General features: G+C 41.2%; 1 pseudogene across 1 annotated transcript in view; it reads right to left on the bottom strand.

The window, feature by feature from the left end:
- The window catches only part of LOC144651424 (uncharacterized), a 120,865-nt pseudogene that overhangs the window by 15,980 nt on the left and 84,639 nt on the right, over positions 1 to 20,246 (bottom strand). The window contains exons 3-4 of the transcript XR_013570313.1: positions 490 to 635; positions 39 to 290 (exon numbers count right to left, since the gene is read on the bottom strand). The product of XR_013570313.1 is annotated as an uncharacterized LOC144651424 (transcript). The remainder of the gene's footprint in view (positions 1 to 38; positions 291 to 489; positions 636 to 20,246) is intronic.

Raw genomic sequence — 20,246 nt, 5'->3', positions numbered from 1 at the left:
ACAGTTGTTTTTAATTCGATTAATTCTTGTTGCCTTACCTGTGGGAAAGTTACTTTCTCGCATTTGTTTTCTGTTGTCCATATTCCACTAAAAGTGACACTACCATGTGTCATTTGTGGTTGATTTTGGAAAGCCAGCCAGTTGATGATCCCAGTTCCATTTGATCCAGTGCCTGATTCACGTGCACACACCTCAAATCCACGTGTACTGACGGATTGAACCCACACAGCAGAAGGAGAGTGAACACGTGAAAACTCTTCACCATGGCTCAATGACACGTGAACTTGAACCTAAAGGACACCAAATAAAAATAAAGTATAAGTTTTACCTGTATGTTTTTAAGTAGACGCTGTGTATTTATGAATTTTCTTTAAAAAAAGTTTCAGCAAGATCTGAATATTCCTTAACCAAAGGTCTATATTAATGGTGCGTGCAACTAAAATAGCTCATATGAAATTAATTGGAGGTGATTTGCACCACAAAGCTTACCTTTCCTGATCCACTGAACGTATTAGGGAATGCAACAGTTGTGCAGAGTGGCAAACGACAATGCCGTGAAGGCAAACATCCACTGCTGCAGGTCCAGTCTTGAAACGTGTTTGACACGTTGAACTTCCCAGATTGTAGAGAGAACCCTATATAGAAAAATGGTCAAACTTCACCTACGAGATATTTAAAACCAAAAGCAAAAAGCACGAGTATCGAGAAATAAACAAGGGAAATAATCCTCAGTTGATGTCCCAAAACAAGATCTTTCTGTACTTATTTGATCATTCTCTGATAAACAAAGGCCTTTAACCAAACCTTAGCATAATCGAAACATTGGGTATACAGTGTGCACTATATGTGTATGCAGAGAGCACTGGGTTTGCGGGAATACAAGGAACAATGACGGACACTCTTAAAAAACAATAACTATACACCACCGGGTATGCAGAGAAAACAGATTAATTAGAGGTAACACTGGATAAACTGAGAACATTGGATACCATAGAGGAACACTGGATAAACAGGGCACATGAATTTACAGGAAATAAAATATATACAGAGAACACAGCGAACATTACAGGAAACACAATATACAGGGACCACTTGATATAAAGGGAACACAAGATATACAGGGAACACAGATATACAGTGAACACTGGATATACAGGGAACATTGGATATACAGGGAACACTGGATATACAGGGAACACTGGATATACAGGGAACACTGGATATACAGGGAACATTGGATATACAGGGAACACTTGATATACAGGGAACACTTGATATACAGGGAACACTGGATATACAGGGAACACTGGATATACAGGAAACACTGGATATACAGGGAACACTGGATATACAGGGAACACTGGATATACCAGGAACACTAGATATACAGGGAATACCGGATATACAGGGAACAAAAGATATACAGGGAACATTGGATATACAGGGAACACTGGATATTTAGGGAACACTTGATATACAGAAAACACTGGATATACAGGGAACACTGGATATACAGGGAACACTGGATATACATTTAACACTGGATATACATAGAACACTGGATATACAGGGAACATTGGATATACAGGGGAACACTTGATATACAGTGAACACTGGATATTTAGGGAACACTGGATATACAGGGAACACTGGATATACAGGGAACACTGGATATACAGGGGAACACTTGATATACAGGGAACACTGGATATACAGGGAACACTAGATATACAGGGAACACTGGATATACAGGGAACACTGGATATACAGGGAACACTGGATATTTAGGGAACACTGGATATACAGGGAACATTGGATATACAGGGAACACTGGATATACAGGGGAACACTGGTTATACAGGGAACACTGGATATTTAGGGAACACTTGATATAAAGAAAACACTGGATATACAGGGAACACTGGATATACAGGGAACACTGGATAAACAGGGAACACTGGATATACAGGGGAACACTGGATATACATAGAACACTGGATATACAGAGAACACTGGATATACAGGGAACATTGGATATACAGGGAACATTGGATATACAGGGAACACTGGATATACAGGGAACACTGGATATAACACTTGATATACAGGGAATACTTGATATACAGGGAACATTGGATATATAGGGAACACTTGATATACAGAGAACACTGGATATATATAGAACACTGGATATACAGGGAACACTGGATATACAGGGAACACTGGATATACAGGGAACACTGGATATTTAGGGAACACTGGATATACAGGGAACATTGGATATACAGGGAACACTGGATATACAGGGGAACACTGGATATTTAGGGAATACTGGATATACAGGGAACATTGGATATACAGGGAACACTGGATATACAGGGGAACACTGGTTATACAGGGAACACTGGATATTTAGGGAACACTTGATATAAAGAAAACACTGGATATACAGGGAACACTGGATATACAGGGAACACTGGATATTTAGGGAACACTAGATATACAGGGGAACACTTGATATACAGGGAACACTTGATATACAGGGAACACTGGATATACAGGGAACACTAGATATACAGGGAACACTTGATACACAGGGAACACTGGATATTTAGAGAACACTGGATATACAGGAAAAATTGGATATACAGGGAACACTGGATATACAGGGAACACTGGATAGACAGGGAACACTGGATATATAGGGGAACACTGGATATACATAGAACACTTGATATACAGGGAACACTGGATATACAAGGAACACTGGATATACAGGGAACAATGGATATACAGGGAACACTGGATATTTAGGGAACACTGGATGTACAGGGAACATTGGATATACAGGGAACACTGGATATACAGGGAACACTGGTTATACAGGGAACACTGGATATACAGGGAACACTGGATATACAGGGAACACTTGATATACAGGGAACACTGGATATACAGGGAACACTGGATATACAGGGAACACTGGATATACAGGGAACACTAGATATACAGGGAACACTGGATATAACACTTGATATACAGGGAATACTTGATATACAGGGAACATTGGATATACAGGGAACACTTGATATACAGGGAACACTGGATATATATAGAACACTGGATATATAGGGAACACTGGATATACAGGGAACACTGGATATACAGGGAACACTGGATATTTAGGGAACACTGGATATACAGGGAACATTGGATATACAGGGAACACTGGATATACAGGGGAACACTGGATATTTAGGGAATACTGGATATACAGGGAACATTGGATATACAGGGAACACTGGATATACAGGGGAACACTGGTTATACAGGGAACACTGGATATTTAGGGAACACTTGATATAAAGAAAACACTGGATATACAGGGAACACTGGATATACAGGGAACACTGGATATTTAGGGAACACTAGATATACAGGGGAACACTTGATATACAGGGAACACTTGATATACAGGGAACACTGGATATACAGGGAACACTAGATATACAGGGAACACTTGATATACAGGGAACACTGGATATTTAGAGAACACTGGATATACAGGAAAAATTGGATATACAGGGAACACTGGATATACAGGGAACACTGGATAGACAGGGAACACTGGATATATAGGGGAACACTGGATATACATAGAACACTTGATATACAGGGAACACTGGATATACAAGGAACACTGGATATACAGGGAACAATGGATATACAGGGAACACTGGATATTTAGGGAACACTGGATATACAGGGAACATTGGATATACAGGGAACACTGGATATACAGGGAACACTGGTTATACAGGGAACACTGGATATACAGGGAACACTGGATATACAGGGAACACTTGATATACAGGGAACACTGGATATACAGGGAACACTGGATATACAGGGAACACTAGATATACAGGGAACACTGGATATACAGGGAACACTAGATATACAGGGAACACTGGTTATACAGGGAACACTGGATATACAGGGAACACTGGATATACAGGGAACACTGGATATACAGGGGAACACTGGATATACATAGAACACTTGATATACAGGGTACACTAGATATACAGGGAACACTGGATATACAGGGAACACTGGATATACAGGGAACATTGGATATACAGGGAACACTGGATATACAGGGGAACACTGGATATACATAGAACACTGGATATACAGGGAACACTGGATATACAGGGAACACTGGATATACAGGGAACACTGGATATACAGGGAACACTGGATATATAGGGGAACACTGGATATACATAGAACACTTGATATACAGGGAACACTGGATATACAAGGAACACTGGATATACAGGGAACACTGGATATACAGGGAACACTGGATATTTAGGGAACACTGGATATACAGGGAACATTGGATATACAGGGAACACTGGATATACAGGGAACACTGGATATACAGGGAACACTGGATATACAGGGAACACTGGATATACAGGGAACACTGGATATACAGGGAACACTAGATATACAGGGAACACTGGATATACAGGGAACACTAGATATACAGGGAACACAAGATATACAAGGAACACTGGATATACAGGGAACACTGGATATACAGGGAACACTGGATATATAGGGGAACACTGGATATACATAGAACACTTGATATACAGGGAACACTGGATATACAAGGAACACTGGATATACAGGGAACAATGGATATACAGGGAACACTGGATATTTAGGGAACACTGGATATACAGGGAACATTGGATATACAGGGAACACTGGATATACAGGGAACACTGGTTATACAGGGAACACTGGATATACAGGGAACACTGGATATACAGGGAACACTTGATATACAGGGAACACTGGATATACAGGGAACACTGGATATAAAGGGAACACTAGATATACAGGGAACACTGGATATACAGGGAACACTAGATATACAGGGAACACTGGATATACAGGAAACACTGGATATACAGGGAACACTGGATATACAGGGAACACTGGATATACAGGGGAACACTGGATATACATAGAACACTTGATATACAGGGTACACTAGATATTTAGGGAACACTGGATATACAGGGTACACTGGATATACAGGGAACACTGGATATACAGGGAACATTGGATATACAGGGAACACTGGATATACAGGGGAACACTGAATATACATAGAACACTGGATATACAGGGAACACTGGATATACAGGAAACACTGGATATACAGGGGAACACTGGATATACAGGGGTCACTGGATATACAGGGAACACTGGATATACAGGGAACACTGGATATACAGGGAACACTGGATATATAGGGGAACACTGGATATACATAGAACACTTGATATACAGGGAACACTGGATATACAAGGAACACTGGATATACAGGGAACACTGGATATACAGGGAACACTGGATATTTAGGGAACACTGGATATGCAGGGAACATTGGATATACAGGGAACACTGGATATACAGGGAACACTGGATATACAGGGAACACTTGATATACAGGGAACACTGGATATACAGGGAACACTGGATATACAGGGAACACTAGATATACAGGGAACACTGGATATACAGGGAACACTAGATATACAGGGAACACAAGATATACAGGGAACACTGGATATACAGGGAACACTGGATATACAGGGAACACTGGATATACAGGGGAACACTGGATATACATAGAACACTTGATATACAGGGTACACTAGATATACAGGGAACACTGGATATACAGGGAACACTGGATATACAGGGAACACTGGATATACAGGGAACATTGGATATACAAGGAACACTGGATATACAGGGGAACACTGGACATACATAGAACACTGGATATACAGGGAACACTGGATATACAGGGAACACTGGATATACAGGGGAACACTGGATATACAGGGGTCACTGGATATACAGGGAACACTGGATATACAGGGAACACTGGATATACAGGGAACACTGGATATACAGGGAACACTGGATATACAGGTAACACTGGATATACAGGGAAACACTGGATATACAGGGAACATTGGATATACAGGGAACACTGGATATACAGGGAACACTGGATATACAGGGGAACACTGGATATACATAGAACACTGGATATACAGGGGAACACTGGATATACAGGGAACACTAGAAATACAGGGAACACTGGATAAACAAGGAACACTGGATATACAGGGAACACTGGATATACAGGGAACACTGGATATACAGGGAACACTGGATATACAGGGAACATTGGATATACAAGGTACACTGAATATACAGGGGAACACTGGATATACATAGAACACTGGATATACAGGGAACACTGGATATACAGGGAACACTGGATATACAGGGGAACACTGGATATACAGGGGTCACTGGATATACAGGGAACACTGGATATACAGGGAACACTGGATATACAGGGAACACTGGATATACAGGGAACACTTGATATACAGGTAACACTGGATATACAGGGAAACACTGGATATACAGGGAACATTGGATATACAGGGAACACTGGATATACAGGGAACACTGGATATACAGGGGAACACTGGATATACAGGGAACACTGGATATACAGGGAACACTTGATATACAGGTAACACTGGATATACAGGGAAACACTGGATATACAGGGAACATTGGATATACAGGGAACACTGGATATACAGGGAACACTGGATATACAGGGGAACACTGGATATACATAGAACACTGGATATACAGGGGAACACTGGATATACAGGGAACACTGGATATACAGGGAACACTGGATATACAGGGAACACTGGATATACAGGGAACATTGGATATACAAGGTACACTGGATATACAGGGGAACACTGGATATACATAGAACACTGGATATACAGGGAACACTGGATATACAGGGAACACTGGATATACAGGGGAACACTGGATATACAGGGGTCACTGGATATACAGGGAACACTGGATATACAGGGAACACTGGATATACAGGGAACACTGGATATACAGGGAACACTTGATATACAGGTAACACTGGATATACAGGGAAACACTGGATATACAGGGAACATTGGATATACAGGGAACACTGGATATACAGGGAACACTGGATATACAGGGGAACACTGGATATACAGGGAACACTGGATATACAGGGAACACTTGATATACAGGTAACACTGGATATACAGGGAAACACTGGATATACAGGGAACATTGGATATACAGGGAACACTGGATATACAGGGAACACTGGATATACAGGGGAACACTGGATATACATAGAACACTGGATATACAGGGGAACACTGGATATACAGGGAACACTAGAAATACAGGGAACACTGGATAAACAAGGAACACTGGATATACAGGGAACACTGGATATACAGGGAACATTGGATATACAGGGAACACTTGATTAACAGGGAACACTTGATATACAGGGAACACTTGATATACAGGGAACACTTGATATACAGGGGAACACTGGATATACAGGGAACACTGGATATACAGGGAACACTTGATTAACAGGGAACACTTGATATACAGGGAACACTTGATATACAGTGGAACACTGGATATACAGGGAACACTTGATATACAGGGGAACACTGGATATACATAGAACACTGGATATACAGGGAACACTGGATATACAGGGAACATTGGATATACAGGGAACACTGGTTATACAGGGAACATTGGATATACAGGGAACATTGGATATACAGGGAACACTGGATATACAGGGAACATTGGATATACAGGGAACACTTGATATACAGGGGAACACTGGATATACAGGGAACACTGGATATACAGGGAACACTTGATATACAGGGAACACTGGATATACAGGGAACACTGGATATACCAGGAAACACTGGATATACAGGGAACACTGGATATACAGGGAACATTGGATATACAGGGAACACTGGATATACAGGGAACACTTGATATACAGGGGAACACTGGATATACATAGAACACTGGATATACAGGGAACACTGTATATACAGGGAACATTGGATATACAGGGAACACTGGATATACAGGGAACATTGGATATACAGGGAACATTGGATATACAGGGAACACTGGATATACAGGGGAACACTAGATATACAGGAAACACTTGATATACAGGGGAACACTGGATATACAGGGAACACTGGATATACAGGGAACACTTGATATACAGGGAACACTGGATATACAGGGAACACTGGATATACCAGGAAACACTGGATATACAGGGAACACTGGATATACAGGGGAACACTGGATATACAGGGAACACTGGATATACAGGGAACATTGGATATACAGGGAACACTAGATATACAGGGAACACTTGATATACAGGGAACACTGGATATACAGGGGAACACTGGATATACATAGAACACTGGATATACAGGGAACACTGGATATACAGGGAACATTGGATATACAGGGAACACTGGATATACAGGGAACACTTGATATACAGGGAACACTGGATATACAGGGGAACACTAGATATACAGGGAACACTGGATATACAGGGAACATTGGATATACAGGGGAACACTGGATAAACAGGGAACATTGGATATACAGGGGAACACTGGATATACAGGGGAACACTGGATATTTAGGGAACACTGGATATACAGGGAACACTGGATATACAGGGGAACACTAGATATACAGGGAACACTGGATATACAGGGAACATTGGATATACAGGGGAACACTGGATATACAGGGAACACTGGATATTTAGGGAACACTGGATATACAGGGAACACTGGATATTTAGGGAACACTTGATATACAGAAAACACTGGATATACAGGGAACATTGGATATATAGGGAACACTGGATATACAGGGGAACACAGGTTATACAGGGAACACTGGATATTTAGGGAACACTTGATATACAGAAAACACTGGATATACAGGGAACATTGGATATACAGGGAACACTGGATATACAGGGGAACACTGGTTATTCCCCCCTACATGACAAGTGAATGGAAAAAAGCAATACGGAAAAAGAGGATGTACGCAAAGAAATTCAGCAAAAACAAAACCAAAGAAAACCTAGAGCTGATGAAAACATGGCGTAATAGAGCGACACGACTAAGAAAGAGGGCGATAAAGGAATATTGGAACGCAATTTCCACAGATATGAACAACAATCCCAGGAAGTTCTACAACACCTTTACCCCATTTCTGAATACAAAGACAAAGGATAACAGTGCTATTTCCCTTAATATCCGAGGAGTGATACAGCAAGATCAGGGTCTTGTAGCACAAGAATTCACAAACTACTTTTGTTCTATAGCTGATCACATTGGAGGACCATATGCGTGTAACATAACTGAGAACGATTGTGAACTTCACCGAAGCGTACTAGCCATTAACGCAAAGCACACCCCCAACACATTCAAGCTCAGAAAATTAACTCGACAAGAAGTCCTCGCAGCACTTAAAAGAATTAATCCTAATAAAGCAGCAGGGTACGATATGTTACCACCAAGAGTACTGAAAATAGCAGCTGAACAACTGGCAACACCTCTGACCACCATTTTCAATCAGGCAATAGAGGATAACCATTGGCCAAACGCTTGGAAAAAGGGAGAGTGGATCCCGGTCTACAAGAAAGAGGATCGTCTGGACAAAGTCAACTATAGACCAGTAACGGTCCTAACCGCGGTCGACAAAATTTTCGAACAACTAATATGCAAACAACTCAGCGAGATGTTTGAACCTATCTTCAATCCTTTCCTATCAGCATATCGCAAACACTTTAGCTGCGAGACGACTCTGATACGCCTCACTGAAGATTGTAAACATGAGGCAGACAAAGGTCACGCAGTCGTCATGTTATCAACGGACATGAGTAAAGCATTTGACTCATTACATCCTAAATTATTACTTGCTAAGATGAAAGCGTACGGGCTATCAGATCCTGCACTGAAACTGATGCAATCGTACTTCAGTAATCGAGAAAATAGAACAAGAGTAGGTAACTCTACTAGTGCTTGGGGGGCGCTTAAACGGGGCTGCCCACAGGGATCATCTCTGGGACCACTGCTGTGGAACATATACCAAAATGATCTGTTCTACGCTGGCGTAAAATCTCAACTGTCTGCTTATGCTGATGACCACCAGCTATATTCCTCCAACAAGGAATTAAGAACAGCCATGGATGAAGTTGAGAAAGATGGGGCAAAGATATCTAGCTGGTACAAGTCAAACTTCCTGGAGGGCCGGCAATTACAGCAAATACCAAGCGATGATAATAGCGAGAGATACACAACAGACGGAGTTAGTAATTAACAACAGTAAAATTGATATCACCGATGCATTTAAGCTGTTGGGCGTGATCATCGACAAAGACCTTAACTTTACGGAACATATATCGCAGGTTTGCTTGAAGACTAGCAAAATGATTGGCGTCCTGCGAAGGCTGAAAAACCTCATCCCCATACATGCAAAATTGAAGATCTATAAGACAGCAATAGTACCCCATCTAACATACTGTAGCTTGGTGTGGCATTTCTGCCGAGCAAGCGACACAAGGAAACTGGAGAGGATCAATGAGAGAGGACTCCGTACAGTATTCTGCGATCGGGTCTCCTCCTATAGTGACCTCCTAAAACGCGCGGGGATGACCAGCTTGTATAACAAACGATTGCAAGAGATCGCAGTTTTCATGTTTAAAGTGAAACATAGATTACTGCCTAGCAACGTAGTAGAGCTTTTTCCTAGATCACCCTCGAGCTATAGCTTAAGGAACTCAGATTTTTACGTACCCAGAGTAAGAACTGTCAAGTACGGGAAACATTCCCTTCGTTTCCTTGGGCCATTGATGTGGTCGAAATTAGACATTAGGGACAAAAACGAAACGTCCTTGCAGCGATTCAAGGCGAACATCAGGGGAAGGGAACTCAGTGGACTTGTCGGAGGAGACACATGCAAAGGGTGTCACCTTTGCAACTCTTGAGCCGAAACCACCCTATAAGTATTAAATATAGGTCCGATATTCCGTATTTTAAAGTAGTATCTTAATTGTAGGAATTAGATGTAAATACAAAGAGTATTGGAAAATGTAGCATAATTTAATGTAAATAGACCAGAATCGTTTTTGTACTTATATTATATTTTAGTTTAAACAGTGTCCCCGATTAGTAAGCTTAAGGCTAGCTAGAAGAATAGACACTTAAATAAAGTTCTTATTATTATTATTATTATTATTATTATTATTATTATTATTATTATTATTATTCAGGGAACACTGGATATTTAGGAAACACTTGATATACAGAAAACACTGGATATACAGGGAACACTGGATATACAGGGAACACTGGATATACAGGGAACACTGGATATACAGGGAACACTGGATATACAGGGAACACTGAATATACAGGGGAACACTTGATATACAGGGAACACTTGATATACAGGGAAAACTGCATATACAGGGAACACTAGATATACAGGGAACACTGGATATACAGGGAACACTGGATATACAAGGAACACTGGATATACAGGGAACACTGGATATTTAGGGAACACTGGATATACAGGGAACACTGGATATTTAGGGAACACTTGATATACAGAAAACACTGGATATACAGGGAACATTGGATATACAGGGAACACTGGATATACAGGGGAACAAAGGTTATACAGGGAACACTGGATATTTAGGGAACACTTGATATAAAGAAAACACTGGATATACAGGGAACATTGGATATACAGGGAACACTGGATATACAGGGGAACACTGGTTATTCATTGGTTATATTTATGTATGTATGTAACACTGGATATTAAGGGAACACTTGATATACAGAAAACACTGGATATACAGGGAACACTGGATATACAGGGAACACTGGATATACAGGGAACACTGGATATACAGGGAACACTGGATATACATAGAACACTGGATATACAGGGAACATTGGATATACAGGGGAACACTTGATATACAGTGAACACTGGATATTTAGGGAACACTGGATATACAGGGAACACTGGATATACAGGGAACACTGGATATACAGGGGAACACTTGATATACAGGGAACACTGGATATACAGGGAACACTGGATATACAGGGAACACTAGATATACAGGGAACACTGGATATACAGGGAACACTGGATATACAGGGAACACTGGATATACAGGGAACACTGGATATTTAGGGAACACTGGATATACAGGGAACATTGGATATACAGGGAACACTGGATATACAGGGGAACACTGGTTATACAGGGAACACTGGATATTTAGGAAACACTTGATATAAAGAAAACACTGGATATACAGGCAACACTGCATATACAGGGAACACTGGATATACAGGGGAACACTGGATATACAGGGGAACACTGGATATACAGGGGAACACTGGATATTCAGGGAACACTGGATATACAGGGAACACTGGATATTTAGGGAACACTGGATATACAGGGAACATTGGATATTCAGGGAACACTGGATATACAGGGGAACACTGGATATACATAGAACACTTGATATACAGGGAACACTGGATATTTAGGGAACACTAGATATACAGGGGAACACTTGATATACAGGGAACACTTGATATACAGGGAACACTGGATATACAGGGAACACTGGATATACAGGTAACACTGGATATACAGGGAAACACTGGATATACAGGGAACATTGGATATACAGGGAACACTGGATATACAGGGAACACTGGATATACAGGGGAACACTGGATATACATAGAACACTGGATATACAGGGGAACACTGGATATACAGGGAACACTAGAAATACAGGGAACACTGGATAAACAAGGAACACTGGATATACAGGGAACACTGGATATACAGGGAACACTGGATATACAGGGAACACTGGATATACAGGGAACATTGGATATACAAGGTACACTGAATATACAGGGGAACACTGGATATACATAGAACACTGGATATACAGGGAACACTGGATATACAGGGAACACTGGATATACAGGGGAACACTGGATATACAGGGGTCACTGGATATACAGGGAACACTGGATATACAGGGAACACTGGATATACAGGGAACACTGGATATACAGGGAACACTTGATATACAGGTAACACTGGATATACAGGGAAACACTGGATATACAGGGAACATTGGATATACAGGGAACACTGGATATACAGGGAACACTGGATATACAGGGGAACACTGGATATACAGGGAACACTGGATATACAGGGAACACTTGATATACAGGTAACACTGGATATACAGGGAAACACTGGATATACAGGGAACATTGGATATACAGGGAACACTGGATATACAGGGAACACTGGATATACAGGGGAACACTGGATATACATAGAACACTGGATATACAGGGGAACACTGGATATACAGGGAACACTGGATATACAGGGAACACTGGATATACAGGGAACACTGGATATACAGGGAACATTGGATATACAAGGTACACTGGATATACAGGGGAACACTTGATATACAGGGAACACTTGATATACAGGGAACACTGGATATACAGGGAACACTAGATATACAGGGAACACTGGATATACAGGGAACACTGGATATACAGGGAACACTGGATATACAGGGAACACTGGATATTTAGGGAACACTGGATATACAGGGAACATTGGATATACAGGGAACACTGGATATACAGGGGAACACTGGTTATACAGGGAACACTGGATATTTAGGAAACACTTGATATAAAGAAAACACTGGATATACAGGCAACACTGCATATACAGGGAACACTGGATATACAGGGGAACACTGGATATACAGGGGAACACTGGATATACAGGGGAACACTGGATATTCAGGGAACACTGGATATACAGGGAACACTGGATATTTAGGGAACACTGGATATACAGGGAACATTGGATATTCAGGGAACACTGGATATACAGGGGAACACTGGATATACATAGAACACTTGATATACAGGGAACACTGGATATTTAGGGAACACTAGATATACAGGGGAACACTTGATATACAGGGAACACTTGATATACAGGGAACACTGGATATACAGGGAACACTGGATATACAGGTAACACTGGATATACAGGGAAACACTGGATATACAGGGAACATTGGATATACAGGGAACACTGGATATACAGGGAACACTGGATATACAGGGGAACACTGGATATACATAGAACACTGGATATACAGGGGAACACTGGATATACAGGGAACACTAGAAATACAGGGAACACTGGATAAACAAGGAACACTGGATATACAGGGAACACTGGATATACAGGGAACACTGGATATACAGGGAACACTGGATATACAGGGAACATTGGATATACAAGGTACACTGAATATACAGGGGAACACTGGATATACATAGAACACTGGATATACAGGGAACACTGGATATACAGGGAACACTGGATATACAGGGGAACACTGGATATACAGGGGTCACTGGATATACAGGGAATACTGGATATACAGGGAACACTGGATATACAGGGAACACTGGATATACAGGGAACACTTGATATACAGGTAACACTGGATATACAGGGAAACACTGGATATACAGGGAACATTGGATATACAGGGAACACTGGATATACAGGGAACACTGGATATACAGGGGAACACTGGATATACAGGGAACACTGGATATACAGGGAACACTTGATATACAGGTAACACTGGATATACAGGGAAACACTGGATATACAGGGAACATTGGATATACAGGGAACACTGGATATACAGGGAACACTGGATATACAGGGGAACACTGGATATACATAGAACACTGGATATACAGGGGAACACTGGATATACAGGGAACACTGGATATACAGGGAACACTGGATATACAGGGAACACTGGATATACAGGGAACATTGGATATACAAGGTACACTGGATATACAGGGGAACACTGGATATACATAGAACACTGGATATACAGGGAACACTGGATATACAGGGAACACTGGATATACAGGGAACACTGGATATACAGGGGAACACTGGATATACAGGGGTCACTGGATATACAGGGAACACTGGATATACAGGGAACACTGGATATACAGGGAACACTTGATATACAGGTAACACTGGATATACAGGGAAACACTGGATATACAGGGAACATTGGATATACAGGGAACACTGGATATACAGGGAACACTGGATATACAGGGGAACACTGGATATACAGGGAACACTGGATATACAGGGAACACTTGATATACAGGTAACACTGGATATACAGGGAAACACTGGATATACAGGGAACATTGGATATACAGGGAACACTGGATATACAGGGAACACTGGATATACAGGGGAACACTGGATATACATAGAACACTGGATATACAGGGGAACACTGGATATACAGGGAACACTAGAAATACAGGGAACACTGGATAAACAAGGAACACTGGATATACAGGGAACACTGGATATACAGGGAACATTGGATATACAGGGAACACTTGATTAACAGGGAACACTTGATATACAGGGAACACTTGATATACAGGGAACACTTGATATACAGGGGAACACTGGATATACAGGGAACACTGGATATACAGGGAACACTTGATTAACAGGGAACACTTGATATACAGGGAACACTTGATATACAGTGGAACACTGGATATACAGGGAACACTTGATATACAGGGGAACACTGGATATACATAGAACACTGGATATACAGGGAACACTGGATATACAGGGAACATTGGATATACAGGGAACACTGGTTATACAGGGAACATTGGATATACAGGGAACATTGGATATACAGGGAACACTGGATATACAGGGAACATTGGATATACAGGGAACACTTGATATACAGGGGAACACTGGATATACAGGGAACACTGGATATACAGGGAACACTTGATATACAGGGAACACTGGATATACAGGGAACACTGGATATACCAGGAAACACTGGATATACAGGGAACACTGGATATACAGGGAACATTGGATATACAGGGAACACTGGATATACAGGGAACACTTGATATACAGGGGAACACTGGATATACATAGAACACTGGATATACAGGGAACACTGTATATACAGGGAACATTGGATATACAGGGAACACTGGATATACAGGGAACATTGGATATACAGGGAACATTGGATATACAGGGAACACTGGATATACAGGGGAACACTAGATATACAGGAAACACTTGATATACAGGGGAACACTGGATATACAGGGAACACTGGATATACAGGGAACACTTGATATACAGGGAACACTGGATATACAGGGAACACTGGATATACCAGGAAACACTGGATATACAGGGAACACTGGATATACAGGGGAACACTGGATATACAGGGAACACTGGATATACAGGGAACATTGGATATACAGGGAACACTAGATATACAGGGAACACTTGATATACAGGGAACACTGGATATACAGGGGAACACTGGATATACATAGAACACTGGATATACAGGGAACACTGGATATACAGGGAACATTGGATATACAGGGAACACTGGATATACAGGGAACACTTGATATACAGGGAACACTGGATATACAGGGGAACACTAGATATACAGGGAACACTGGATATACAGGGAACATTGGATATACAGGGGAACACTGGATAAACAGGGAACATTGGATATACAGGGGAACACTGGATATACAGGGGAACACTGGATATTTAGGGAACACTGGATATACAGGGAACACTGGATATACAGGGGAACACTAGATATACAGGGAACACTGGATATACAGGGAACATTGGATATACAGGGGAACACTGGATATACAGGGAACACTGGATATTTAGGGAACACTGGATATACAGGGAACACTGGATATTTAGGGAACACTTGATATACAGAAAACACTGGATATACAGGGAACATTGGATATATAGGGAACACTGGATATACAGGGGAACACAGGTTATACAGGGAACACTGGATATTTAGGGAACACTTGATATACAGAAAACACTGGATATACAGGGAACATTGGATATACAGGGAACACTGGATATACAGGGGAACACTGGTTATTCCCCCCTACATGACAAGTGAATGGAAAAAAGCAATACGGAAAAAGAGGATGTACGCAAAGAAATTCAGCAAAAACAAAACCAAAGAAAACCTAGAGCTGATGAAAACATGGCGTAATAGAGCGACACGACTAAGAAAGAGGGCGATAAAGGAATATTGGAACGCAATTTCCACAGATATGAACAACAATCCCAGGAAGTTCTACAACACCTTTACCCCATTTCTGAATACAAAGACAAAGGATAACAGTGCTATTTCCCTTAATATCCGAGGAGTGATACAGCAAGATCAGGGTCTTGTAGCACAAGAATTCACAAACTACTTTTGTTCTATAGCTGATCACATTGGAGGACCATATGCGTGTAACATAACTGAGAACGATTGTGAACTTCACCGAAGCGTACTAGCCATTAACGCAAAGCACACCCCCAACACATTCAAGCTCAGAAAATTAACTCGACAAGAAGTCCTCGCAGCACTTAAAAGAATTAATCCTAATAAAGCAGCAGGGTACGATATGTTACCACCAAGAGTACTGAAAATAGCAGCTGAACAACTGGCAACACCTCTGACCACCATTTTCAATCAGGCAATAGAGGATAACCATTGGCCAAACGCTTGGAAAAAGGGAGAGTGGATCCCGGTCTACAAGAAAGAGGATCGTCTGGACAAAGTCAACTATAGACCAGTAACGGTCCTAACCGCGGTCGACAAAATTTTCGAACAACTAATATGCAAACAACTCAGCGAGATGTTTGAACCTATCTTCAATCCTTTCCTATCAGCATATCGCAAACACTTTAGCTGCGAGACGACTCTGATACGCCTCACTGAAGATTGTAAACATGAGGCAGACAAAGGTCACGCAGTCGTCATGTTATCAACGGACATGAGTAAAGCATTTGACTCATTACATCCTAAATTATTACTTGCTAAGATGAAAGCGTACGGGCTATCAGATCCTGCACTGAAACTGATGCAATCGTACTTCAGTAATCGAGAAAATAGAACAAGAGTAGGTAACTCTACTAGTGCTTGGGGGGCGCTTAAACGGGGCTGCCCACAGGGATCATCTCTGGGACCACTGCTGTGGAACATATACCAAAATGATCTGTTCTACGCTGGCGTAAAATCTCAACTGTCTGCTTATGCTGATGACCACCAGCTATATTCCTCCAACAAGGAATTAAGAACAGCCATGGATGAAGTTGAGAAAGATGGGGCAAAGATATCTAGCTGGTACAAGTCAAACTTCCTGGAGGGCCGGCAATTACAGCAAATACCAAGCGATGATAATAGCGAGAGATACACAACAGACGGAGTTAGTAATTAACAACAGTAAAATTGATATCACCGATGCATTTAAGCTGTTGGGCGTGATCATCGACAAAGACCTTAACTTTACGGAACATATATCGCAGGTTTGCTTGAAGACTAGCAAAATGATTGGCGTCCTGCGAAGGCTGAAAAACCTCATCCCCATACATGCAAAATTGAAGATCTATAAGACAGCAATAGTACCCCATCTAACATACTGTAGCTTGGTGTGGCATTTCTGCCGAGCAAGCGACACAAGGAAACTGGAGAGGATCAATGAGAGAGGACTCCGTACAGTATTCTGCGATCGGGTCTCCTCCTATAGTGACCTCCTAAAACGCGCGGGGATGACCAGCTTGTATAACAAACGATTGCAAGAGATCGCAGTTTTCATGTTTAAAGTGAAACATAGATTACTGCCTAGCAACGTAGTAGAGCTTTTTCCTAGATCACCCTCGAGCTATAGCTTAAGGAACTCAGATTTTTACGTACCCAGAGTAAGAACTGTCAAGTACGGGAAACATTCCCTTCGTTTCCTTGGGCCATTGATGTGGTCGAAATTAGACATTAGGGACAAAAACGAAACGTCCTTGCAGCGATTCAAGGCGAACATCAGGGGAAGGGAACTCAGTGGACTTGTCGGAGGAGACACATGCAAAGGGTGTCACCTTTGCAACTCTTGAGCCGAAACCACCCTATAAGTATTAAATATAGGTCCGATATTCCGTATTTTAAAGTAGTATCTTAATTGTAGGAATTAGATGTAAATACAAAGAGTATTGGAAAATGTAGCATAATTTAATGTAAATAGACCAGAATCGTTTTTGTACTTATATTATATTTTAGTTTAAACAGTGTCCCCGATTAGTAAGCTTAAGGCTAGCTAGAAGAATAGACACTTAAATAAAGTTCTTATTATTATTATTATTATTATTATTATTATTATTATTATTATTATTATTATTATTCAGGGAACACTGGATATTTAGGAAACACTTGATATACAGAAAACACTGGATATACAGGGAACACTGGATATACAGGGAACACTGGATATACAGGGAACACTGGATATACAGGGAACACTGGATATACAGGGAACACTGAATATACAGGGGAACACTTGATATACAGGGAACACTTGATATACAGGGAAAACTGCATATACAGGGAACACTAGATATACAGGGAACACTGGATATACAGGGAACACTGGATATACAAGGAACACTGGATATACAGGGAACACTGGATATTTAGGGAACACTGGATATACAGGGAACACTGGATATTTAGGGAACACTTGATATACAGAAAACACTGGATATACAGGGAACATTGGATATACAGGGAACACTGGATATACAGGGGAACAAAGGTTATACAGGGAACACTGGATATTTAGGGAACACTTGATATAAAGAAAACACTGGATATACAGGGAACATTGGATATACAGGGAACACTGGATATACAGGGGAACACTGGTTATTCATTGGTTATATTTATGTATGTATGTAACACTGGATATTAAGGGAACACTTGATATACAGAAAACACTGGATATACAGGGAACACTGGATATACAGGGAACACTGGATATACAGGGAACACTGGATATACAGGGAACACTGGATATACATAGAACACTGGATATACAGGGAACATTGGATATACAGGGGAACACTTGATATACAGTGAACACTGGATATTTAGGGAA

Source organism: Oculina patagonica, chromosome 4 (assembly GCF_052425735.1).
Source record: "Oculina patagonica isolate OP01 chromosome 4, crgOcupat, whole genome shotgun sequence".
NCBI lineage: Eukaryota > Metazoa > Cnidaria > Anthozoa > Scleractinia > Oculinidae > Oculina > Oculina patagonica.
This window is presented reverse-complemented; position numbering and strand designations above follow the sequence as displayed.